Here is a 25,910-nt window from a genome sequence, read left to right as displayed (position 1 = left end):
AACTAGACGTACATGATGAACTGATGAATCTCACAAACAATGCAGATCAAAGAGAGTTGAGGAATACATTATACAGTAGTACATTAGCTATATGAAGTTTAAAATTATTAAAATAATAATATATGATACACATTGAGGTATAATATAGCTCTCTTAGGAATTAATGCATATAAAAGAAGAGTGTAAAATCCCTAAAAGAAATGATAAACACCAAGTCTGATACCTCTTGAGAGAAACAGAGAGCTTCCAATAACCAGTCCTGTTTTACAGAATGTGAGCATCTATGCTCCTATATGCCAAAGATGTAACTCTTAATATAAAAAATGAATATACCTTTATCATTATAGCCTTCTGAAAGAATAGGCAGAAATGAAATAGTGAAAATAGTTTTGTTTGAACCACTGTCTGTCTCCTTAGAAGTATTACATTCTAAATTAGACTATTGAAAACTTAGGTCCAACTCTGATTCATGAGCAATGTGATGGGAATCACTGACAGATTTAAAGAGGAGTGTATTGTGTTGTGTGCTCAGTCATGTGAACTCTTTGTGATCCTTTGGATGATAGCCTGCCAGGTTCCTCTGTCCATGGGTCTTTTCAGGCAAGAACAATGGAGTGGGCTGCCATTTCCTCCTGCAGGGGATCTTCCCAACCCAGGTATGTAACCTGCATCTCCTACATTTCCAGGAGACTCTTTACCACTCAGCCATCAGGAAAGCCCCCTAAAGAGGAGTGACATAATCCAAATTTCTTTTTGGTAGGTTACACCAGCAGCTATTGTGGAGAATGGATGGGAAAGGGGCAGGGGTGAACAGGCAGTTTCAAGAGTTACAGAACTCCAGGAGAGAGATGGTAAGAGTTTGACCATGGAAACAAGCAACAGACACAGGGAGAAAGAATAGGGTTACTACAGAAGAACAGCAGAACCTGGTGATCAAGAAGGAAAAAGTTATCTCGGAGGACTTACAGATCTCTGCCTTATGAGAATTGAGCAGAAGACGGCAGCATTCATCTAGAGAAGGCGGAAAGAAAAGCCACTCTGAGGGATAAGATGATTATAATTTTACATTTGCAGAAAAGGATGGATGGAAAAAATGGAAAATAAGACAAAAGAATTTGTGATGACTAAAGATAAGGAAAACATCCACTTTTATCAATAAAATGCTTTTAGTTAAACACAGAAAGGTCCCTTCTGAAGCATAACTGCTCCTATTTCTGTGCTTTCTTCCAGAAAACAATAATAGATTTTCAAAATGCCCAGCTGTCTGATGAGTGAACAAATGACATCACCCAAACAACTGTCATAACAATAATACATTGCCACCACTCACTGTGTGTACAAATTAAAAGGATTTTTACAGAAGCTACATACTCCCTGAACATAGAAGCTTTTGTCTCCCTTTCTCAGACTGGGTATATTTTCAAAAGCTACTTCTGTAGTGTGTTCTAGACCTTAAAAAAACCATTTAATCAAACACTTGTAAAGACCCAATAGGGAGTCTTACATAATGCGACATTATACAAGAATAAACAGAAAAGTATTTATTCATTCTAGCAACAATTAATATTGACCTTAAGCAACAGGGGTAACTCCCACTAATGTATTGCATATTTATATTTCAAATTGCCTTAGCCTGCTTAGTATCTGCTCAATGTTTATAATTAAATTACAGTACCCATACAAAATTCCACTAAGCTCTGTGGAATCCCTTGTGTTTGGAATTTAGTGTAGTATGACATGAAAGAATTGGGATTGATAAATAGGTAATGATAACATAGCACACCTTGAAAGCATTGTTTTCCTTATTAATAGTTGCATTTCCAGTACTTATGATAATGAAAAAGGCAAAAAGCTCACTCAAGAATGTTGAACTAAATAAAATTCAAAGCCAGTATCAGCTATAAGTAAATTATTAGAGTGACAGATGACAGGCTGATTACATAATATAGCCATCAAATGCTTGAGGACAGTTAAAAGCTGCTTTGGGTACATTTCTCCTAGAATATACTGTTGCAGTTCTATATAATTCTCCAGTAATCTAAAAGAAAGTCTCACTTGCTCCCTAGGAATAACACATTATGTTATCAGTTAACTTGTGGATATATCATTCACTTTTGTAAATCCATTTGCCCCTTTCACTTCCCCGCCCTGTAAAGAGCTGTACCACATCTAAGACAGTTGAACCTGGCATTGTCAAAACACTCAGACCATGCTGGGTTTCCCTGGCAGCTCAGCTTGTAAAGAACCTGCCTGAATGCAGGAGACCCCAGTTGGATTCCTGGGTCGGGAAGATCCGCTGGAGAAGGGGTAGGCTACCCACTCCAGGATTCTTGGGCTTCCCTGGTGGCTCAGCTGGTAAAGAATCTGCCTGCAATGTGGGAGACCTGGGTTCGATCCCTGGGTTGGAAAACCTGGGTTCGATCCTTGGACTGGGAAGATCCCCTGGAGAAGGGAAAGGCTACCCACTCCAGTATTCTGGCCTGGAGAATTCCAAGGACTGTATAATTCATGGAGTCACAAAGAGGGGAACATGGCTGAATGACTTTCACTTTCACTTTCATGCTGACTCCACAAAGACCTCTTGTTCTAAGCTATAAAGTTGTAACTGGAGGTTCTTTGGACCCTTCTTTCCATTTCAGTAACCTATACCACATGATGAAAGAAAGGGATTAGGGGAAGTGGAGAATTTTTGAAATATCCGCTTCTCTCTTCCCTGCCAGAAAAGGCACAATAGATACCAAAATGTGCAGCTGGTGAACAAGTGACATCACCCAACAGTCATCTGATGCCAGCACAACAGTCCAAAACTTGACTGTTTAGCTTCTGCTGAAAACCTGACGTGTCTCTCATGTTTCTCATCTTGGGCAAAGGCATCATTACAATCAAGTAAAAGCAAAATTATCTTTATCTCTTTCTTTGATTTTCGTGTTTGATACTCATTCAATGCACACCCTGTAACCAATTTTAGGGTATATATTAGTTCTATTATTCATCTTACCTATCTACTTCTAAAATGTGTTTTAAGTCTTAAATGCATAAAATGCATTGGGTTGTTAAGCCTCTGATGTCATCCATATCAGTTAGTAAGCTAACACATGAAGAAAGACTATTAGCTATCTAGTCGCCTTTCACTAGTTCTTCCTTACTAAGTCACCTGAATAACTATTAGATGTGGCATTGTACTGATCTAAATAGCTACATTTCCCAGACTTTCTTGCAGGTATACGTGGCCATGTGACCAAGTTCTGGCCAGTGAGTACAGGTGAAAGTTGTTCAGCAAGACTTTCCAGTTAAGGGAGGTACACAAGTGATGGACACTCATTTATTTTCTTTCTTCCTTCCATCCTGAAATGCAAATGTGATTACATAAAATGCCAAAAATCAAGAGAAATAAGAAGAGACTTCATTATATGTTTCCTCTATGAGGTAACTGTCTCCAAGGCAGCAGCTTTAAAAATGTCTTAATTTACATAGTCTTCAATCTCAAACACAGAGCCTGGAACATAGGAGCTAAACTGCTGAGCTTCTGTATCAGAGAGATACAATTCTATGGGAGATTTTGAACTTAACAAAGAGTACTCACAGATATAGAGAACAAATAGTGGTTACCAGTGATGAGGGAGGGGAGGGGCAACACAGGCCTGAGGGAGGAGGAGACACAAACTCTCGGGCGTAAGACAGGCCACAAGCATGTGCTGCCCTGCTGGGGAAGACAGCCAATATTTTGTAACTGCAAGTGGAGTGCAACCTTTAAAACTGTATATTCTTTTAAATTTCTATTGTATTAATTTTTAGAATCAGGTAAATTTGTCACAGTGTTCAAGTCCCTCTAAATTAAATTAAATCCCAGTAAAATTAAGCCATAGTCTTAAAGAGTCATGCAGTCCAAGTATAGAAAATCCATATGAAAGAAAACAAAATGCACAAACCTAGTTCATATAATGCTCTGTATCCCCCATCAGCTAAACTAAGCTGGGTGTGTCACCATTAATATCCTAAGGATAGAAGGAATAATAAGGCTATTTTATTTCTAGATCATTACACAACGTGCAAAGAGAATTTACACGAACAGCTTTTGGAAAGAAGTAAAATGCTAATAGCTTTTATCTAATAAACCCCACTATTAAGAAAACTAATTAAACTTAACTATATTTTAATAAGTTTGACTCATTTTAAAATAAGACTCTTTCCCCAGAGTCATTCCAGACCTTTAAAAACACTATCTGGCACCACAATCTCTGCTGTGAAACCAGTTCTTTTATAGAATTGCAAAGAAACAGAACTATTTTTGTCCTTCATTCTAAAAACAATAACAGAATGCAGAATAAAATTAGTGCCCAAAGTTTATCAGTGCTCAATAAAATAATACCCACAGACACTAAACTTTCCAATAGTACAAATTTCTTTTTTAATAATTCTTTCTTCTCTTGACCTCTACTTTCCCTTCTCACACAGAATAAATAAATACTATTGAGATGTACCACTACGCTGTTTAAAAGTTTAGTTACCCTCCATTATTTCATTACATTTCTAATGTTCATTAAGGCAATGAACATCTTTTAACGCTCACTGTTTTGAAAGTGTTAATCGCTCATTCGTGTCTGACTCTTTGTAATTCCATGGACTGTAATCCTCCAGGCTCCCCTGTCTGTGGAATTCTCCAAGGAAGAATACTGGAGTGGGTAGCCATTCTCTACTCCAGGGATCGAACCCAGGTCCCCTGAATTGAAGGCAGATTCTTAACTGTCTAAGCCACTTTTATTAGATGCTATATTGAGAAAAAAAAATGAGTCCTGCCTTCGACATACACATTTATCCTTCAGAAAAGTAGTTTAGCATATCTAAAACTACCTAAAAGATAAGAATTCATCAAAAAACAAACTGAAATACTGATTTTATCAACAGAAATACACTTATTGAAAGTCGACCCTAAGAATGAGTAAAATTAAATATATACCGTAAGTTCACAACATGCACCTCAGTGTTATAGATTTACTATTATACAAAATTAATGAAGTTGATTTTCTGTGGTGCCTCATAGGATTTAGATTTATTATTTTTAATGTTACCTCGTATCCAAAGTAATCCATATACAGGAGATCAAGACGGCAGTGTATGGCGGGTGTGGAGCTCACCTTTCCCTCCACAAACACAACTCCGAGTGCAACAATTCTCATGGGAAACTAACTAGAAACCTGCAGAAGGACTCCTATATAACCAAGTCTGCAAGAAAGATTTACACAGAATTGGGTAGGATGGGAAGAAACACTTTAGGTTGGATCTATGCCCCTGAGAGAATTAAGAAAAGGGACATCACACAGATGGAGCATGTCGTGGGGAATGAGTGGGTCCAGCCCAGACTGGATATCCCAGTCCTGGGGTCCAAAGCACAGGAGACAAGCCACCTTGACTGCATAGGGAACTGCAGGGACAGATGAAACTGGGGAAGCCGACTCCACTGATGAGAAGTGCACCAGTGCTCCTATGTCCCCAGGGCAAAGAAGGCGAGAGAGGGCTGCCCTGGCAACCACTGCCTCCGTGCTTGCCAGTCTGAGCCAACCGAACACTCCAGCCTCCCTCATCCATGTCACAGCTTGACATGGAATCTACAGCAGTCAGGACGTGGGAAAAGATTTGATCTAGGGATGCAGAGATGATCCAGATGCCTAGGATGTGGCCCAGGTGGGGCAGCCGCTGGGGTACTGTTGGTGCTTAAGCAAATAGCATGTCCCAGAAGCAGCCTAAACTCCTGGCACCATGGCCACCTGAATTTCTGAGAAGTCCTTGCACTACGCAGTCCGAGTTGGGTAAGTGCTCTGGACATCCACTCTATGCCACAGACTAGCACTACACCTGGAGAAGCCACCAGAGAAGAAAAGAGGACTGAGAACTGCATCAAGCAAAGCCACAGGTAGTGGATCTGTGGCTCACACAAGCAGTGGATCAGATCTCTGTGGACTTACATGGTCACAAGAATACACAGAAGAACTGTACAAAAAAGATCTTCATGACCCAGATAATCATGATGGTGTGATCACTCACCTAGAGCCAGACATCCTGGAATGTGAAGTCAAGTGGGCCTTAGAAAGCATCACTACAAACATAGCTAGTGGAGGTGATGGAATTCCAGTTGAGCTATTTCAAATCCTGAAAGAGGATGCTGTTACAGCACTGCATTCAGTATGTCAGCAAATTTGGAAAACCCAGCAGTGGCCACAGGACTGGAAAAGGTCAGTTTTCATTACAATCCCAAAGAAAGGAAATGCCAAAGAACGCTCAAACTACCGCACAATTGCACTCATCTCACACGCTAGTAAAGTAATGCTTAATATTCTCCAAGCCAGGCTTCAGCAATACATGAACCATGAACTTCCAGATGTTCAAGCTGGATTTAGAAAAGGCAGAGGAACCAGAGATCAAATTGCCAACATTCGCTGGATCATCGAAAAAGCAAAAGAGTTCCAGAAAAACATCTATTTCTGCTTTATTGACTATGCCAAAGCCTTTGACTGTGTGGATCACAATAAACTGTGGAAAATTCTGAAAGACATGGGAATACCAGACCACCTGACCTGCCTCTTGAGAAACCTGTATGCAGGTCAAGAAGCAACAGTTAGAACTGGACATGGAACAACAGACTGGTTCCAAACAGGAAAAGGAGTACGTCAAGGATGTATATTGTCACCCTGCTTATTTAACTTATATGCAGAGTACGTCATGAGAAATGCTGGGCTGGAGGAAGCCTAAGCTGGAATCAAGATTGCCGGGAGAAATATCAATAACCTCAGATATGCAGGTGACACCACCCTTATGGCAGAAAGTGAAGAAGAACTAAAGAGCCTGTTGATGAAAGTGAAAGAGGAGAGTGAAAAAGTTGGATTAAAGCTCAACATTCAGAAAACTAGGATCATGGCATCTAGTCCCATCACTTCATGGCAAATAGGTGGGGAAACAGTGGCTGACTTAATTTTCCTGAGCTCCAAAATCACAACAGATGGTGATTGCAGCCATGGAATTAAAAGACGCTTACTCCTTAGAAGGAAAGTTATGACCAACCTAGACAGCATATTAAAAAGCAAAGACATTACTCTGCCAACAAAAGTCCATATAGTCAGGGCTATGGTTTTTCCAGTGGTCATGTATGGATGTGAGAATTGGTATATAAAGAAAGCTGAGTGCCACAGAATTGATGCTTTTGAACTGTGGTATTGGAGAAGAGTCTTGAGAGTCCCTTGGACTGTAAGGAGATCCATCCAGTCCATCCTAAAGGAGATCAGTCCTGGGTGTTCGTTGGAAGGACTGATGTTGATGCTGAAACTCCAATGCTTTGGCCACCTGATGCAAAGAGCTGACTCTTTGGAAAAGACCCTGACACTGGGAGGGATTGAGGGCAGGAGGAGAAGGGGACAACAGAGGATGAGATGGTTGGATGGCATCACCAACTCAATGGACATGGGTGAACTCCGGGAGTTGGTGATGGACAGGGAGGCCTGGGGTCGCAAGGAGTCGGACATGACTGAGCAACTGAACTGAACTGAACTGACCTGGTGGCTCAGACAGTAAAGTATCTGCTTGCAATGTGGGAGACCCACATTCGATCCCTGGGTCGGGAAGATCCCTGGGAGAAGAGATTGGCTACCATTCCAGTCTTCTTGCCTGGAGAATTCCATAGAGGGAGGAGCCTGGCAGGCTACAGTTCATGGGGTCACAAAGAGTAGAACATGACTGAGTGACTGAGTACACCAACGCTCTCACACATACAAAGGAACAGAAAGATATCCACTCTTGGATTGGAAGAGTAAATATTGTTAACACGGCCATACTACCAAAAGTAATATATAGATTTAACACAATCCCTATCAAAATACACATGATATTTTCTAAAGAATGAGAATAAATGAATCTAAAATTCATATAGCATCACAAAAGACCCAGGATTGCCAAAACAATTTTGTAAGAAAAAAAAAAAAACCTGGAAGCATAACCCTCCTAGACTTCAAACAATACTACACAGCTACAGTAATAAAAACAGCACACTACTGGCACAAAAACAGATACAAAGATGAATGAAATAGAATAGAGAGTCCAGAAATAAACCCATGTACCTATGGTCAATTGATCTACAACAAAGGAGACAAGAACATACAATGGAGAAAAGGCAGTCTCTTCAACAAGTGGTGATGAGAAAACTGTACACCCACATGCAAAACAATGAAATGAGAACATTCTTTCAAACCATATACAGACATTAACTCAACATGCTTTAAAGACTTACATATAAGACAAGAAATCGTCAAACTCCTAGAAGCAAACATAGATGGAACACTCTTTGAAATAAACTGTAGCAGTATTTTCTTAGATAAGTATCATTAGGTAAAGGAAATAAATGCAAAAGTATACAAATGGAATCTAATTAAGTTTTAAAGCTTTTTGCACAGCAAATGAAACTATCAACCAAGTTAAAAGACAGTCTATGGAATGAGAGAAAATATTTGCAAATGATGTGACTGACATTGGGTTAATATCCAAAATATACAACCAACTCTTACAACTCAATATCAAAAATACAAATAACCCAATCAAAAAATGGGCAGAAGATCTAAAGAAACACCTTTCCAAAAAAACATGCAGATGTCTAACAGGCACACAAAAAGTTGCTCAACATGGCTGTTAGAAAAATACAAATCAAGACAATGAGCTATCACCTCACACCTGTCAGAATGGCTACCATCAAAAAGTCTACGAATAATAAATGCTGGAGAGGGTATGGAGAAAAGGGAACCTTCATACACTGTTGATGGCAGTTCAGTTCAGTTCAGTTCAGTTGAGTCACGCAGTCATGTCTGACTCCTTGCGACCCCATGAACAGCAGCACGCCAGGCCTCTCTGTCCATCACCAACTCCCGGAGTTCACCCAAACCCATGTCCATTGAGTCAGTGATGCCATCCAACCATCTCATCCTCTGTCGTCCCCTTCTCCTCCTGCCCTCAATCCCTCCCAGCATCAGGGTCTTTTCCAAGGAGTCAGCTCTTCACAACAGGTGGCCAAAGCATTGGAGTTTCAGCATCAACATCAGTCCTTCCAACGAACACCCAGGACTGATCTCCTTTAGGATGGACTGGTTGGATCTCCCTGCAGTCCAAGGGACTCTCAAGACTCTTCTCCAACACCACAGTTCAAACGCATCAATTCTGTGGCACTCAGCTTTCTTTATAGTCCAACTCTCACACCCATACATGACCACTGGAAAAACCATAGCCTTGACTAGACGGACTTTTGTTGGCAGAGTACTGTCTCTGCTTTTTAATATGCTGTCTAGGTTGGTCATAACTTTCCTTCTAAGGAGTAAGCGTCTTTTAATTCCATGGCTGCAATCACCATCTGTTGTGATTTTGGAGCTCAGGAAAATTAAGTCAGCCACTGTTTCCCCACCTATTTGCCATGAAGTGATGGGACTAGATGCCATGATCCTAGTTTTCTGAATGTTGAGCTTTAATCCAACCTTTTCACTCTCCTCTTTCACTTTCATCAACAGGCTCTTTAGTTCTTCTTCACTTTCTGCCATAAGGGTGATGTCACCTGCATATCTAAGGTTATTGATATTTCTCCCGGCAATCTTGATTCCAGCTTGTGCTTCCTCCTGCCCAGCGTTTCTCATGACATACTCTGCATATAAGTTAAATAAGCAGGGTGACAATATACATCCTTGACGTACTCCTTTTCCTGTTTGGAACCAGTCTGTTGTTCCATGTCCAGTTCTAACTGTTGCTTCTTGACCTGCATACAGGTTTCTCAAGAGGCAGGTCAGGTGGTCTGGTATTCCCATGTCTTTCAGAGTTTTCCACAGTTTATTGTGATCCACACAGTCAAAGGCTTTGGCATAGTCAATAAAGCAGAAATAGATGTTTTTCTGGAACTCTTTTGCTTTTTCGATGATCCAGCGAGTGTTGGCAATTTGATCTCTGGTTCCTCTGCCTTTTCTAAATCCAGCTTGAACATCTGGAAGTTCATGGTTCATGTATTGCTGAAGCCTGGCTTGGAGAATATTAAGCATTACTTTACTAGCGTGTGAGATGAGTGCAATTGTGCGGTAGTTTGAGCGTTCTTTGGCATTTCCTTTCTTTGGGATTGTAATGAAAACTGACCTTTTCCAGTCCTGTGGCCACTGCTGGGTTTTCCAAATTTGCTGACATACTGAATGCAGTGCTGTAACAGCATCCTCTTTCAGGATTTGAAATAGCTCAACTGGAATTCCATCACCTCCACTAGCTATGTTTGTAGTGATGCTTTCTAAGGCCCACTTGACTTCACATTCCAGGATGTCTGGCTCTAGGTGAGTGATCACACCATCATGATTATCTGGGTCGTGAAGATCTTTTTTGTACAGTTTTTCTGTGTATTCTTGCCACCTCTTCTTAATATCTTCTGCTTCTGTCAGATCCATACCATTTCTGTCCTTTATTGAAACCGTCTTTGCATGAAATGTTCCCTTGGTATCTAATTTTCTTGAAGAGATATCTGGTCTTTCCCATTCTGTTGTTTTCCTCTATTTCTTTGCATTGATCACTGAGGAAGGCTTTCTTATCTCTCCTTGCTATTCTTTGGAACTCTGCATTCAAATGGGTGTATCTTTCCTTTTCTCCTTTGCCTTTAGCTTCTCTTGTTTTCACAGCTATTTGTAAGGGGTCCTCAGACAGCCATTTTGCTTTCTTGCATTTCCTTGGGGTTGGTCTTGGTCCCTTCCTCTTGTACAATGTCACGAACCTCTGTCCATAGTTCATCAGGCACTCTGTCTATCAGATCTAGTCCCTTAAATCTATTTCTCACTTCCACTGTATAATCATAAGGCATTTGATTTAGGTCATACCTGAATGGCTTAATGGTTTTCCCCACTTTCTTCAACTTAAGTCTGAATTTGGCAATAAGGAGTTCATGATCCATCATGATGGATCCATCATCCATCATGATCCATAGAGCTTCTCCATCTTTGGCTGCAAAGAATATAATCAGTCTGATTTCAGTGTTGGCCATCTGGTGATGTCCATGTGTAGAGTCTTCTCTTGTGTTTTTGGAAGAGGGTGTTTGCTGTCACCAGTGCGTGTTCTTGGCAAAACACTATTAGACTTTGCCCTGCTTCATTCTATACTCCAAGGCCAAATCTGCCTGTTACTTCAAGTGTTTCTTGACTTTCTACTTTTGCATTCCAGTCCCCTATAATGAAAAGGACATCTTTTTTGGGTGTTAGTTCTAAAAGTTCTTGTAGGTCTTCATAGAACCATTCAACTTCAACTTCTTCAGCATTACTGGTAGGGGCATACACTTGGATTACTATGATACTGAATGGTTTGCCTTGGAAATGAACAGAAATCATTCTGTCGTTTTTGAGATTGTATCCAAGTTCTGCATTTCGGACTCTTTTGTTGACTATGATAGCTACTTCATTTCTTCTCAGGGATTCTTGCCCACCCTCGTAGATATAATGGTCATCTGAGTTAAATTCACCCATTCCAGTCCATTTTAGTTTGCTGATTCTTAGAATGTCAACATTCATTCTTGCCATCTCCTGTTTGACCACTTCCAACTTGCCTTGATTCATGGACCTAACATTCCAGGTTCCTATGCGATACCGCTCTTTACAGCATCAGACCTTGTTTCCATCACCAGTCACATCCACCAGCTGGGTGTTGTTTTTGCTTTGGCTCCATCCCTTCATTCTTTCTGGAGTTATTTCTCCACTGATCTCCAGCAGCATATTGGGCATCTACCGACCTGGGGAGTTCACCTTTCAGTGTTCTATCTTTTTGCCTTTTCATACTGTTCATGGGGTTCTCAAAGCAAGAATACTGAAGTGGTTTGCCATTCCCTTCTCCAGTGGACCACATTCTGTCAGATGTCTCCACCATTACCTGTCCGTCTTGAGTGGCCCCAAGTATAAGCTGGTATAGCCACTATGGTGAGCAGTATGAAAGTGAAAATGAGTCACTCAGTCGTGTCTGACCCTTTGTGACCCCATGAACTGTAGCCCACGAGGCTCCTCTGTCCATGGAATTCTCCAGGCAAGAATAATGAAGTGGGTTGCCATTTCCTTCTCCAGGGGATCTTCCCAATCCAGGGATTGAACCCAGGTCTTCCACATTGCAGGCAGACTCTTTACTGACTGAGCCTCCATGGAAATCACAGAGAGCAGTATGGAGGTTTCTCAAACCACTAAAACTAACCATATGATCTACCAATCCTTTCCTGAGAATATATCTGGAAAAGATGAAAACTCTTAATTCAAAAAGATACATGTACCCCAACATTCATAAGCAGCACTATTTATAGTAGCCAAGACATGGAAGAAACTCAAGTACCCATCAACAGATGACTGGATTAAAAGATGTGGTAAGTAAAGTGAAAGTCATTCAGTCGTTTCCGACTCTTTGTGACCCCATGAATTATATAGTCCATGGGATTCTCTAGGCTAGAATACTGAAGTGGGTAGCCTTTCTCTTCTCCAGAGGATCTTCCCAATCTAGGGATCAAATCCCAGTCTCCCACATTGCAGGCAGACTTTTTAACAGCTGAGCCACAAGGGAAGCCCAAGAATACTCGAGTGGGTAGCCTATCCCTTCTCCAGCAAATCTTCCCAACCCAGGAATCGAACCAGGGTCTTCTGCATTGCAGGTGTATTCTTTACCAATTGAGCTATCAGTGAAGCCCAAAGATGTGGTATATACATATATATATATATGTATATGTAGAAAAGATATCGAGTATAAAATTGACTATTACTCAGCCATAAAAAGAATAAAATACTGCCATTTGCAGCAATGTGGATATACCTAGAGAATCATTATGCTTAGCAAAATGAGTAAGAGAAAGACAAACACTGTATGATATTACACATGGAATCTAAAAAACAACACAAATGAATGTATACGCAAAACAGAAACAGACTCATAGATACAGAAAACTAACTTGTTATCAAAGGGAAAAGGGAAGAGGAGAAGGACAAATTAAGGGTATCAGATCGAGAGAAACAAACTACTATATATAAAATAGATAAGCAATAAGGATATACTGTATAGCACAGGGGATTATACTTATTATCTTGTAATAATCTGTAATGGATTACAATCTGTGAAAATACTTAATCACTATGCTGTATACCTGAAATTAACATAATATTATAAATGAACTATACTTCAGTAAAGGCTTCCCTGGTGGCTTAGAGGGTAAAGCAGCTGCCTGCAATGCAGGAAACATGGGTTCGATCGCTGGGCCGGGAAGATCCTCTGGAGAAGGAAATGGCAACCCACTCCGGTATTCTTGCCTGGAAAATCCCATGGACGGAGAAGCCTGGTAGGCTACAGTCCGTGTGGTCACAAAGAGTCAGACACAACTGAGTGACTTCACTTTTATACTTCAATAAAAGGAGAAACGTTTAACAGTTATCCATATACTCTCCAAGTCTGACTAGGAAAATATGCAATCTTTAGAACAATTTTAATCAAGGTACTGTAAAGCTATTCACCTGTTTCTCTCTTGGGCTGGCTTTGGTTATCATGTCACATTACCGGAATTTACACTAACAGATTATTTTTTAAAACCTTCATTTATATCATCCCAGTCAATCTATCAAAGAAAAAACAGTTTGCTTTCTTTAAGAGCATGGAAAATATGAATCTTAAACAGCAATATACATTTGGTGTGCAATTTTAGTCTACCTACATTGTTCTCTGTTACTATTTAGTTAATTAATTATTTTACTCAAATGTCTTCTTTAAATAACTAGAATATAAGCTTCTGTACAGTATATATATTGTGCATTCCCCACAGCACTTCATGTGTTCAAAATATGGGTGGGTGTCCTCCAATCAGGTGAAGTCCTTAAGAGAAAACAGACTGAAGTCCCCAGGGAAACAGAGAACTCAGTCTCAGACTGTCTTGGACTTCAGCTACAACATCAGCTCTTCACTGGGTCTACCTGTGAGATTGCCAATCCCACAGATTTTGAATTTGCCAGTGTCCAGTCACATAAACTAATTCATGCTCATTCTCTCCTCCTCTCCCTCCCTCCTTTCTTCTCTTCATCCCTCTCCCACTTCCTTGACATCTCTCCCTCTTCTCCTCATCTCTTCCACTCTATGTATATACTATTGGTTCTGTTTCTTTAGAGAACCCTGAGTAAAATAGTCACTATTCCATAGGGTCAGCTACATTTCATGAGACTAAAGCTGAAATTTTAAAGAAAAAATGTTTTGGAGAAAAAGATATACCAATCTAAATATAACCACGGCCTAAACTAAGGTTTCTAGATTATTATAGAAAGAACGGATGAAGACAGTTGTATAAAGAACAGTCTACAGGATTTATGTCAAGAACAAAACTGAGAAAATGAATAGAGTATATAGATTATTTCATAATCACCACCACATTTCATTGATTCTAAGCCATGCTGCTTTGCTTTTTAACAGTGAAAAACAGATAAAACTGTGGTGCATCTTGCAATCACTATCAGCCAGGTGGCAGTGCTGACACAGTGGTCACTGCCTGTACATGTACATCACAATCTGCAGAATCGATGTCAGAGACTGAGAGAAAAACGCAGACAAGATGATGGAACACTCTTTTAACAAATAGTACATCACTGACTGTTGATGACACAGAGGAAAATGTACAGAAAAACCCAGAAAATGAGGACTCTAAAGAAGAAGATATTCGAAAGTATCTTTGAATGTGAAGCAACTTAAGAAATGCCTTGATCAATCTGACTCATATTTTCTCTTATTTAGGTCTGCATTAAAGTCAGGTGACTTTTTAAAATTCTCTTTAAAAGGCTCTTTCAACATGTATAAAATAAAATTGTAGTACTAAGAAAGCCTCCATGTCATAGCTGAAATTGTAATGAACAACGTGTCTTACAATGAATGTGACCTTAACTGTAATGAAAAATAGCAGTGCATCAGCTATTAAAATCACGAGTGTATAGAACTAATGACAACTCCAACCATTATTTGAACCTTTATGCGAACAGTTTTCAAGCCTGAATGTGCATCATAATCTCCTGGAGGGCTTGAATAAGATCATTAGACCTCATCCCCAAACTTCTAGCTCAAGGCAGCACAACTCATGTCAGACTTATTCTAGCAAGGCTGCAAAACCTCACATACTCTTGACTGGGCAGGATTAGCCCAGAGCAAAGGGTTAGCCCTTCAGAGCAAAGGTATCAGTACCTGCAACTGCACACAGGGAGGGGAAACAATGACTGACACATGAGTGATCCATTTCCAAATGCGATTCTGACATCAACAATCTGTGCAGTAACTGCAAAACGTACTAACATCTCCAATCATTAATCTGAAAAATAAAAGAAAGTAGAACTAAGATCCCTTCTGGCTCTAAAATTCTAAAAATCTTTGGCCCGATCAAGGAAAAAAATTATAGTCTAGGTCATTTATGATCTGGATAGGCTTCTATTCAAGCCTCACTCAAAACTCAACTTTCAACATTCCAATCAAAATTGGACTTAAATGCAGAACTTCTAAAGGAGTTCAGAAATTCTTCTCCTAAAAACAATGATAAAACTGCACAAAACTGTCAAAACAACCATCTCAGGACTCTGGGATATATGAAATTGAAAAGCTTTCATTCAAGAAAAACTAATGAACTTGGAGGAAGAACAGTGGGAGTGGCATTTTAGCCATATGGAGTTATCCTCATATACCACTACCTTCTAGTTCCATCAGTACTGGGGCTGGATGGGGCATGAAATACAGCAACTTTGCAGCTGGATGGATCTGACTTGATTTGGAGTAAAGTGTGAAAAAGCACCATGCCCAGAGGCACTATCAAAGACAATAGGAAACTTGGTGGCAGATAATCAGGGAAGGTCAACATCACAGTTGCCTGTCGTGGTGATCTTGTCTATGACATTATTGGACCAGAAAAACACTGGAATCACAAGTACCTACCCTCCATCACTCCTGATCCCAAACTGAAGTTGCTTGCCATTTCCTCTGCCCTCTTTCTTCATCTCCTCCACTCCCCATGCGCTCAGTCACTAAGTCATGTCTGACTCTTTGTGACCCCATGGACTGTAGTTCTCCAGGCTCCTCCGTCCATGGAATTTCTCAGGCAAGAATACTGGAGTGGGCTACCATTTTCTTCTCCAGGGGATCTTCCTAACCTATGAATGGAACCCACGTCTCCTGCATTGGCAGGCAAATTCTTTATCACTAAGCCACCAGGAAAGCTCCTCCACTCCTTACTCACCCCTTAAAAGGATAAGAACTTGAGCATGGACTCAATTCATATTTTCAATGAAGACGTTACACCCCTCTGGCTAATCGAAAGTCAATTATACCTGCTTCTAGACTTTCAATTGAGTTCCAGTTAGATGAAACATATTATAACTAAGTTCTAAGCAAAATAGGCTTTATTACAAACGCTAAAGTCAGCTAAGATACTGGCCTAAAAAAGTGTCTTTTCTTCTGGCTCCTTCTAACACTAAAGCTAGAGAACTGAGGTATCTTTCTCAACTTATGAGTTCCTAATGTTTGCCTGTCTAACAGAGTTTCCGTTTTGTGCTGTCAAAGAAAAATAGAAATGCTGATTTTATAACTTTGATCTATATAGCCACCAAATGGAATTTTCCTTCACCCAAGGAGGTGGGAAGATGTGGTAAAGATATTAATAATAAACATTAAAGTTGTTTAGAAGTCTGCCTACCCTTTAATTTTATATTTTATTTATTTTATATAATCTATTCTTAATGACAAGAATTAGTTAAAAGATAAATGTTTATTTCAGTATAAAATCTTTATTCTCAGAATATTCTTATTCATCATAATGGAAAATAAGAAAAATATTCACAAAAGAGTAATTTTCCCTTGAATACAGAAACATCTTTCTGAGCATAATAAGTACTCCATAAATATTTACTGAATTAAATTAATAATTTTAGAAAACTGCTGCAAAAAATTTCCATTCAGTTTTATTGCTTATGACTATTTTCTCAAAGTATTAGAAACTATCAAGAACACTCATTTGATATTTAATTACATTACTTTACTTTCCTTAGGTTTGAAAGTGAAACTGTTAGTTGCTCAGTTGTGTCTGACTCTTTGCAACCCCATGGACTGTAGCTCACCATGCTCCTGTCCCTGGAATTCTTCAGGCAAGAATACTGGAGTGGGTAGCCATTCCCTTCTCCAGGAGATCTTCCCAACCCAGGGATCAAACTCGGGTCTTCCGCATTTCAGGCAGATTCTTTACCATCTGAGCCACGACAGAAGCCTCTTTCTAGGTTTACTTTTAGTAAAATGACCATGAGGTAATACAGTAACTTGGTAAATGAAATATTTAGGTTTCCAGAGAGGACACAAATACACTCAAACAAGCTAGTCATAACACACAACAGTTAAATGTCACAGTTTATTATCTAGATTATACTGAGTCCAATGTGTGTTACATTACTAAATTTGAAACATTATTTACAAATGATATCTCATATAACACAAAATCAAATACATCACATTTGTGTACATAAATCATCACTTTAAGAACAATCCACTGATTTTGGTACTACTAAAAACAGGAAACTGGAGACACTAAATTAAAAAATCCCAACAACAGAAATAATACTCAAAACAATTTGTTATTAATTTACTTATTTAAGGTAGCCTATAATTTTCCCTCTGATTAAAGAAAATATTCTGGAAAGCAACTAGAAAATACAGCAAAAGTATAACATATATAATGTGCTTAATATCACATCTAGGAATTAATAAAATCACCAAAAATGCTGAGGCTTCACTGTGAACAAGGATGCTACCCCAATCATCCCTTAACATCTGTAACTGAAAACAACTTAAGTATATCTAATAGAGAAATTATGTAAATTATGATATAGCCAAATAATGAATGGTATGGTCATCAAAACTGACTATGAAGACCTATACTGGTGTGGGAGGCAGACAATTATTTGACCAATATATATATGAATTTCTATAAATAAATTATATTATTCACTTTACCATGAATGTGCTCAGTCATTCAGTAGTATCCAACTCTTTGTGAACCTATGGACTGTAGCCTGCCAGGCTTTTATGTCCATGGAATTTTCCAGGCAAGAATACAAGAGGTGGGTTGTCATTTCCTACTCTAGGGAATCTTTCTGATCCAGAAATCAAACCTACATCTCTTGCATCTCCTGCATTGGCAGATGGATTCTTTACCACTGTGCCACCTGGGAAGTCCTTACCATGAATGAGTGAATGACTAAAATTGGAGAAGAATTAATTTACTAAACCTAAACAAATAGATTTCAATTGAGATATTATATTCACCACCTATCTGCTTTACATATCATATTCCATTTGTTTTTGAAATTTTAAAATACTTTAAGGCAAAGACATGAAAATCATCAATTATTTATGCCAGGAAGAACTTTACTCTATTATATAAAAACCTCCCAAGTAGGACACAAGGATTATGATTGTGAATTATAACGTTTTGTGTTTATTTTAGTCCTTGGAATATTTCCTAAACTACCTCAGAGGTTAACACTTCTAGAGCAAATCAAAATTTAAGCTAAGTGATCTCAGACTTCAGGAAATCAAGCCAAGACTTAGATCATCAAGTAAAAATAGCTATCAGTGAAATTACAGTACAAGTTACACTTGTTCGAGGTGTTATTCACACTGCAAATCAGAGAAAATTAAGAACATATAGTAAGTAATACTGAATTCCTTTAAAAAAAAAACTTTCCTTTAGAGATGAATAGAAAATAAAACAAAATCCTAAAAATCTTCTTTTGTTTTCCTAATCAATCTGCTTTTTAATCAATCTGTTCTTTAAGTTCTGATTTCTAGTTTGAGATTACCAATGGGATGCCCAAGTAAAAATTCCAGGAAGCAGTCAGAAATTAAAACAATTGTTAAAAAAAAGTAAATAAACAAGATGCAGTTGTTCTTCACTTGTCTACCTCTCAGCTGAGGATATTATGAAAGAGATCAGCCTTAGTTCAAGATCCCCATAAACAAACACTAACATGAGGATTCAGATACAAGGAGTGTACTTCAGGAAGTACAGGAAACCCTGTTAGGGGAGTTGGGAAGTGAGACAGGGAAGAGGACGCAGTCAAGCCACACTGTAGGTGCTTGGTGCTTAATTCCCAAAGGAACTCTAGGAAACAGTGTAAAACACCACCGGCTTCAGAGTTAACCCACCCAGGGATCAGTCCTTCGTTGGTGGCTGCTGTAGGAGGCAAGTGAGTATTAATTCCTCAGCACTTTTACTCTTCCTGAGAGGCTACAGTGGAGATGGGGGCAGTGGCAGGAGATGAGGCCTGGAAAGGCAAGGGGCCGCTCTTTCCACAGCTTCTAGAAAGGTCCTCAAAACCCCCAAGGGAAAGAAATGCAGATATTGGCAGGCGGTTGGAAGTAGGGAGAATATAAAGAAGTGGTAAAGTGCCAAGGATATGGGCAGGGCACTGAGGTCTTCTAATCAACAGCTATCCTTAAGTTACCTTATTTGAGCCTAAGACTTAATAATCACTTACCTGATGATGGATCCATTCCACACTATGGTTTAAATTCAACCCACAGACCATCTACCATGGCCCAGCTATCATATTTATAAAAACAAGTTAAAATATCAACACCAGTTCTTAGCAAGGTCTGGGGTTCAGTTTCTATATGGAGGACTTAGGAATGACACCCTGGTTTAGATGGGTGAGCTAGACAATTTGACACTGCCCAGAAAGCACGCTATAGTCGCTTATATTGTTTATTTGCCGTATTTGCAGAGTATGTATTCTTTATTAGATTAGGTTTGTGTGTGTGTGTGTGTGTGTGTGGTTTTGATGAAGTTGATATAGATGTTCTACATATGTGGTTCACATCTACAGAATTCACTAGAGTGGCCCACGGCTAGAACCTTTTGTTCTGTCAACTCCACTACACGTACTTGAGTTTGCTACACTCTTGGTTCTGTGTTCCATCCTGGAAGGTTTCTTCTCAACCCTGCAGTTTTATAGCCCATGTGCACTTACTTTCTGGTTCTTGGCATATTGTCTTTGGTTCTCACTACTGTTAAGGTTTTGATGCCTCTATTATCTAGTAATAAACTGCCCATTCCAGCCCCCATGCCCTGTAAAAAGCACATCCTAAAAATAGAAGATAAGAGGAAAACAAGGAAGAGATGGGAAGAAATGATTTATATCATTAAAACCACTAGTTCCTGGGGATTTCCCTGCTGGTCCTGTGATTATGACTCTTCCCTGCAAGGCAAGGGACATGGGTTCAATCCCCAGCCAGGGAACTAAGATCCTACAGGCCCTGAAGTAAGTAAGCCCATGCACCACAATGTCTGGGCCTGCACACCACAACTAGAGATCCCGTGTGCTGCAAATAAGACCCAACACAGCCAAATAAATAAACAAACTCCTAGTTCCTAACTCTCCTTTAAACTCCAGATTCTATAACCAAAGATTTTCCCTTGGACATCTCAACCTTAGTGGCATTTTCTATCTCAAAACTTCAACAATTCCAGTAAGGGCATAAAGTCTACCAAAAGACTTGCATGAGAATGTTTATAGTGGTTTTCGTAATAATAGGCCAAAACCAGAAAAAAAACAAACATCACCTAAAAGTAAAATAAAGAAATAAATTATGATATAGCAATACAATGGAAAACTACACACACAAAAAAAAAAAACAAAAATGAACTACAGCTACTCACAATAACATGGATTACTATCACAGCATGATGAGTGAAAGAAGCTGGATACAAAAGAGTATGCCCATATATTATGTATGATTTCATTCATATGAGGTTCAAGAATGAGAAAAACTAAACCTAAACAATAATCAAAACTGCATGGTACTGGCACAAAAGCAGACACAGAGATCAATGAAACAGACTAGAGATCCCAGAAATAAGCCCATACCCTTATGATCAATTATTCTACAACAAAGGAAACAAGAATATACAATGAAAAAAAAGATAATGTCTCCAGTAATTGATGTTGGAAAACTGGACAGCTACATGTAAAAGAATGAAATTAGAACATATTTTAATACAATGTACAAAAATAAACTCAAAATAGATTAAAGACCTAAATGTAAGACCTGAAACCATAGAACTCCTAAAAGAGAACATAGGCAGAATACTCTTGGACATAAATTATAGCAATATTTTTTTATCTAAGGCAAAATAAATAAAGCAAAAATAAACAAGTGAGACATAAAAACTTAAAAGCTTTTGCTCAGCAAAAGAAACCATCAGCAAAATGGAAAGATAACCTTCTGAATGGGAGAAAGTATTTGCAAATGGTATGATTGATAAGAGGTTAATACCCAAAATATACCAAATATTCAAACAACCCAGTATCAAAATAAACAACCCAATTACAAAATGGTCAAAGACATGAAAATAGACACTTTTCCAAAGAAGATATATAGATGCCAACAGGTATATTTAAAAAAAAACTGCTCAACATCACTAACCATCAGAGAAATTGCAAATCAAAACCACAACATTACCTCACACCTGTCAAAATGGCTATCTTCAAAAAGTCTATAAATAATAAATGTTGGTGAAGATGTGGACAAAAGTGAAGCCTAGTACACTGTTGGTGGGAATGTAAGTTGGTACAGCTATTATGGAAAACAGTATGGACATTCCTCAGAAAACTAAAAATAAAATACCATATGATCTAGCAATTCTACTCCTGGGTATATATCCAAAGAAAATGAAAACACTAATTTGAAAAGATATATGCACCCTAATGCTCATAGCAACATTATTTACAACAGCCAAGATACGGAAGCAACCTAAGTGTCCATCAACAGATGGAAGGATAAAGAAGATGTCACACACACACACATACACACACACAGAGGAATATTACTCAGTCATAAAAAGAATGAAAGAATGCCATTTGCAAAAAATGTATATGTACTGATACCTAGAGGGTATTATGTGTGTAATAAGCCAGACAGAGAAACACAAATACCCTGTTATCACTTATATGTGAAATCAAGAATAATAAAACAAATGTGTATAACAAAACAGAAACAAACTCACAAATACAGAGAATAAACTATTGGTTACTAGTGAGGAGAGGAAATGGAGAGGCAAAATGGAGGTATGGGATTAAGAGACACAAGCTACTGTATATAAAATAAATAAGGAACAAGAATATATTTTATAGCATAAAGAAATATAGCCATTGTTTTATAATAACTGTAAACAGAGTAGAATCTACAAAAATATTAAATTACTATTTTTACATCTGAAACTAATATAATACTACAAATCAACCAAAATTCAATTTTGAAAAAAAAAACAAAAATCTAAATCTGAAGTGATAGAATTCAGAATAAAGGCCACCTCTGGGCAGAATTAGGGGTCATTCATTGTGATCAGTTATGACAGAAACCTTCTGGGATGCTGGAAATATTCTATATCTTGACCTGGGTGATGTTTATACAAGTTTAAACATATTTAAAAATCCATCAAGCCATATACTTAATATGTGAGCAGTTTGTATATATTACATATAAGTGCATGTAAGTGGCTGGGACCTCAATGTTTTTATAGACAGTGATATATAACCATCAGAGATAGGAGGAGAATAAGGTGACTCTAGGGTCACAGAGGTCAAAGGAAGGACAGGATTTCTAAAAAGGTCTGATATGAGCAACTGTGTGAGTACTACAGAAAGAAAGAGCCAAAAGACAAAAGACCAAGAAGAAGACATCTTATTTAGAAAAGTGGAGGTTATGACTGTCCCGGGAACAACAACAAGAAAAGTCAGGTTACTGAAAGTTTACTAGATTAAAGGAGGGAGAGATGACCTTCCAAAGGGAATGGGCAAAGAAAGAGGACGTGTAGTTTAGGGGAAAGAAAGTTTAAGGAAAGCTGGGTCTTTGGAGAGGTGGGTAGTAAAAGAGGGATATGATAGGAAAAAACGTGAATATATTTGAGCCAGTAAGTTGAAAATAATTAAAAATAAAAGAGAAATGAAGTGCCTAATGGGTTAGGCACAAGGATCTCACTATAGCCCACAGGCTAAATTCAGTCTACTTCTTATTTTATAAATAAATATTTAGTGTAACACAATCAGCCCCGTTTCTGTATGCATTGTCTAAAGCTGCTTTCTCCTTAAAAGGACAGGATTGAATAGTTGCAATAGAAACCATCTGACCTCATACAGAAAAGTTTACTGACCCCAGAATGGGGGTATTCTAGGAGTTGAAAGTAAAATTAACATAGAGAGGTTAACTCTCTACAAAAGAAAAAATGTGAGATTTTGCCAACATACAGTGGTCAAGAGAAGGAGGGATAAAAAAAACTAGGGCTATTCTATGCCAAGGAATGAGCAATGCACTGAGTGTTCATATACAAATTAGAAATCGCTTCAGGCCTCTAGAAAATCAGTCAACTAAATGGCTACCCACTCTAGTATTCTTTTTTTTTTTTTCCCATTTATTTTTATTAGTTGGAGGCTAATTACTTTACAATATTGTAGTGGGTTTTGTCATACATTGACATGAATCAGCCATGGATTTACATGTATTCCCCATCCCGATCCCCCCTCCCACCTTCCTCTCCACCTGATTCCTCTGGGTCTTCCCAGTGCACCAGGCCCGAGCACTTGTCTCATGCATCCAAACTGGGCTGGTGATCTGTTTCACCATAGATAATATACATGTCTCGATGCTGTTCTCTCGAAACATCCCACCCTCGCCTTCTCCCACAGAGTCCAAAAGTCTTTTCTGTACATCTGTGTCTCTTTTTCTGTTTTGCATATAGGGTTATCATTACCATCTTTCTAAATCCCATATATATGTGTTAGTATACTGTAATGTTCTTTATCTTTCTGGCTTACTTCACTCTGTATAATGGGCTCCAGTTTCATCCATCTCATTAGGACTGATTCAAATGAATTCTTTTTAATGGCTGAGTAATATGCCATGGTGTATATGTACCACAGCTTCCTTATCCATTCATCTGCTGATGGGCATCTAGGTTGCTTCCATGAACTGGTTATTATAAACAGTGCTGCGATGAACATTTGGGGTGCACGTGTCTCTTTCAGATCTGGTTTCCTCAGTGTGTATGCCCAGAAGTGGGATTGCTGGGTCATATGGCAGTTCTATTTCCAGTTTTTTAAGAAATCTCCACACTGTTTTCCATAGTGGCTGTACTAGTTTGCATCCCCACCAACAGTGTAAGAGGGTTCCCTTTTCTCCACACCCTCTCCAGCATTTATTGCTTGTAGACTTTTGGATAGCAGCCATCCTGACTGGCGTGTAATGGTACCTCATTGTGGTTTTGATTTGCATTTCTCTGATAATGAGTGATGTTGAGCATCTTTTCATATGTTTGCTAGCCATCTTTATGTCTTCTTTGGAGAAATGTCTGTTTAGTTCTTTGGCCCATTTTTTGATTGGGTCATTTATTTTTCTGGAATTGAGCTGCAGGAGTTGCTTGTATATTTTTGAGATTAATCCTTTGTCTGTTGCTTCATTTGCTATTATTTTCTCCCATTCTGAAGGCTGTCTTTTCATCTTGCTTATAGTTTCCTTTGTTGTGCAAAAGCTTTTAAGTTTCATTAGGTCCCATTTGTTTATTTTTGCTTTTATTTCCAATATTCTGGGAGGTGGGTCATAGAGGATCCTGCCGTGATTCATGTCGGAGAGGGTTTTGCCTATGTTCTCCTCTAGGAGTTTTATAGTTTCTGGTCTTACATTTAGATCTTTAATCCATTTTGAGTTTATTTTTGTGTATGGTGTTAGAAAGTTTTCTAGTTTCATTCTTTTACAAGTGGTTGGCCAGCTTTCCCAGCACCACTTGTTAAAGAGGTTGTCTTTTTTCCATTGTATATCCTTGCCTCCTTTGTCGAAGATAAGGTGTCCACAGGTTCGTGGATTTATCTCTGGGCTTTCTATTCTGTTCCATTGATCTATATTTCTGTCTTTGTGCCAGTACCATACTGTCTTGATGACTGTGGCTTTGTAGTATAGTCTGAAGTCAGGCAGGTTGATTCCTCCAGTTCCATTCTTCTTTCTCAAGATTACTTTGGCTATTCAAGGTTTTTTGTATTTCCATATAAATTGTGAAATTATTTGTTCTAGTTCTGTGAAAAACACCGCTGGTAGCTTAATAGGGATTGCATTGAATCTATAGATTGCTTTGGGTAGTATAGCCATTTTGACCATATTGATTCTTCCAATCCATGAACACGGTATGTTTCTCCATCTGTTTGTGTCCTCTTTGATTTCTTTCATCAGTGTTTTATAGTTTTCTATGTATAGGTCTTTTGTTTCTTTAGGTAGATATACTCCTAAGTATTTTATTCTTTTTGTTGCAATGGTGAATGGTATTGTTTCCTTAATTTCTCTTTCTGTTTTCTCATTGTTAGTGTATAGGAATGCAAGGGATTTCTGTGTGTTAATTTCATATCCTGCAACTTTACTGTATTCGTTGATTAGCTCTAGTAATTTTTTGGTAGAGTCTTTAGGGTTTTCTATGTAGAGGATCATGTCATCTGCAAACAGCGAGAGTTTCACTTCTTCTTTTCCTATCTGGATTCCTTTTACTTCTTTTTCTGCTCTGATTGCTGTGGCCAAAACTTCCAAAACTATGTTGAATAGTAGTGGTGAGAGTGGGCTCCCTTGTCTTGTTCCTGATTTCAGGGGAAATGCTTTCAATTTTTCACCATTGAGGGTAATGCTTGCTGTGGGTTTGTCATATATAGCTTTTATTATGTTGAGGTATGTTTCTTCTATTCCTGCTTTCTGGGGAGTTTTTATCATAAATGGATGTTGAAGTTTTTCAAAGGCTTTCTCTGCATCTATTGAGATAATCATATGGTTTTTATCTTTCAGTTACTCTAGTATTCTTAACATGGAAA

At 38.6% G+C, this 25,910-nt stretch overlaps 1 protein-coding gene across 5 annotated transcripts in view; it reads right to left on the bottom strand.

Moving 5' to 3' along the window:
* The window catches only part of TTLL7 (tubulin tyrosine ligase like 7), a 165,812-nt gene that overhangs the window by 114,041 nt on the left and 25,861 nt on the right, over window positions 1–25,910 (bottom strand). Inside the window, exon 1 of one of the 5 annotated variants that reach the window (XM_061121537.1) lies at window positions 15,220–15,239. The exons of the other annotated variants lie outside the window; for them this stretch is intronic. The gene's annotated coding sequence lies outside the window, so the exon portion shown is untranslated. Of the gene's footprint in view, window positions 1–15,219; window positions 15,240–25,910 lie in introns of those variants that run through there. 5 annotated transcript variants of the gene reach the window in all.

This window comes from Dama dama, chromosome 20, assembly GCF_033118175.1.
Source record: "Dama dama isolate Ldn47 chromosome 20, ASM3311817v1, whole genome shotgun sequence".
NCBI classification, from domain to species: Eukaryota; Metazoa; Chordata; class Mammalia; order Artiodactyla; family Cervidae; genus Dama; species Dama dama.
The sequence above is the reverse complement of the archived record's forward strand: the minus strand, read 5'-3'. Positions and strand labels throughout refer to the sequence as shown.